This window comes from Clupea harengus, chromosome 6 (genome assembly GCF_900700415.2).
Source record: "Clupea harengus chromosome 6, Ch_v2.0.2, whole genome shotgun sequence".
NCBI lineage: Eukaryota > Metazoa > Chordata > Actinopteri > Clupeiformes > Clupeidae > Clupea > Clupea harengus.
Genome location: NC_045157.1, coordinates 677,381 through 679,880, shown reverse-complemented (window position 1 = coordinate 679,880; position 2,500 = coordinate 677,381).

The window sequence follows — 2,500 nt, the reverse complement described above, 5'->3', positions numbered from 1 at the left end:
ACTAATCTGCAACATACTGCTGAGTGTTCTAAATATATACGGCTGACTATGTTTTAAGAGTGATTCTACGCACTATGTCAAAATTCAGTGTCAGTTGTACTCAACATACCGCAAAATACTCACTGGGACTAAACTCTATTCCTCAGTGTTATTCAATTGCTCTTTTCACGTACTGTGCAGTTGAAGTTACACTATAAAAAATGCATAATAATGTTACCAGCACTTTTAATATCAGTCACCCACTGGAATGGATTGCCTTGAACTTGTGCTGGACGAAAATAACTCACCGATGTGATTTTGTCGCTTCATCTTTGCCCCTGTGTATGGGGCTGCTGTTTCAACATGCACACACAGATACCCCCCTTGGGCCAGTCGGAGCTCATCACGATGATTAAAACATCACGGGGATGATGACTAGCTCACCTGCTTTGGCATCAAATGTGCTCTGTGCCTCTCTGTGTGTCAGACGACATCAAGGAATCCCCAAAGTTCAAAGAGTAAAAATCCTGCCCTGGTTTAGCGTCACACACACACACACACACACACACACTCACACACACACACAATATCCCAGCTGTTACTTTTCATCCCTTAAACCCCTGTGTGCTAATTAGATGATCCATACAGTTGACATAAAACAGCGGGAGGATTTTGACGTTCTTAACGTGGATTACGCACTTCTAGATCAGTTTGGTAGAGTGAGAAAGATAGGAGTAAATCCAGCGTGTCAGTTGGATCTTCTGAGGACACCCAACATGTGAAGAGAGTGTGTGAAAGGTGCGCCTAATACACCAGCCAGACCGCTCGGACTCACACACCCACACACACATTACTCCAGGCCTAATACACCAGCCAGACCGCTCGGACTCACACACACACACACATCACTCCAGGCCTCATACACCAGCCAGACCGCTCGGACTCACACACACACACATTACTCCAGGCCATTGTGTGCACTGCTTTCCTGGCAAATCTGTTTTGCCGAAAGCCTCCTGATTTTGATCACAAGCTAAAGACCTAAACAGTGAGGCTCCACCCTAAAGTCGGATCCCTGTGCAACTCGTGCCGATATGTTTTTATTTCGTTTTAGCCTGTTTGTGACGCTCAGAACATGTGGCGGTACACAGAAAGTAGCACATGGCCAGCAGAACTGCCATCTTGGTCAGGGTTCTCTCTGCAGTACTGCCATCTTGGTCAGGGTTCTCTCTGCTGTACTGCCATCTTGGTCAGGGTTCTCTCTGCAGTACTGCCATCTTGGTCAGGGTTCTCTCTGCTGTACTGCCATCTTGGTCAGGGTTCTCTCTGCTGTACTGCCATCTTGGTCAGGGTTCTCTCTGCTGTACTGCCATCTTGGTCAGGGTTCTCTCTGCTGTACTGCCATCTTGGTCAGGGTTCTCTCTGCAGTACTGCCATCTTGGTCAGGGTTCTCTCTGCTGTACTGCCATCTTGGTCAGGGTTCTCTCTGCAGTACTGCCATCTTGGTCAGGGTTCTCTCTGCTGTACTGCCATCTTGGTCAGGGTTCTCTCTGCAGTACTGCCATCTTGGTCAGGGTTCTCTCTGCTGTACTGCCATCTTGGTCAGGGTTCTCTCTGCTGTACTGCCAACTTGGTCAGGGTTCTCTCTGCTGTACTGCCAACTTGGTCAGGGTTCTCTCTGCTGTACTGCCATCTTGGTCAGGGTTCTCTCTGCAGTACTGCCATCTTGGTCAGGGTTCTCTCTGCTGTACTGCCATCTTGGTCAGGGTTCTCTCTGAGCTATTTGTGAATTCTTGGCAGGAAGCAATATGAGGTACAAAATAAAACCAAATTAATCAAATTGAGTCTGTCTGAAAGCGTGTTAAAAATACACCATGACGCAGGAAAGGTTTGTATCCGCAAAGACCATAAGACGAAAATAACATGGCCTGTATGACACAGAAGCATACACACATGGACACACACACACACACACACACACACACACACCGATTCACATGGGGACCTATTACGTGATGAGGCATCACACCCCCGTCATCCACTCCACATGTGAGAGGTAAAGGAGGAGCAAATGGGGGAGAAAGAGATAGAGAGAGAGATAGAGAGAGAGAGAGATGGAGAGAGAAAGAGAGAGAGATGGAGAGAGAGAGGGAGAGATGGAGAGATGGAGAGAGATGGAGAGAGAGAGAGATGGAGAGAGAGAGATGGAGAGAGAGAGATGTAGAGAGAGAGAGATGCAGAGAGAGAGATGGAGAGAGAGAGATAGATAGAGAGATGAAGAGAGAGATGGAGAGAGAGAGAGATAGAGATGGAGAGAGAGATGGAGAGAGATAGAGAGAGAGATAGAGAGATGAAGAGAGAGTTGGGGAGAGAGATGGAGAGAGATAGATGGAGAGATGAAGAGAGAGATGGAGAGAGAGATGGAGAGATGGTTAGAGAGATGGAGAGAGAAATGGAGAGAGAGAGATAGAGATGGAGAGAGAGAGATGGAGAGAGAGAGATAGATGGAGAGAGAGATGCA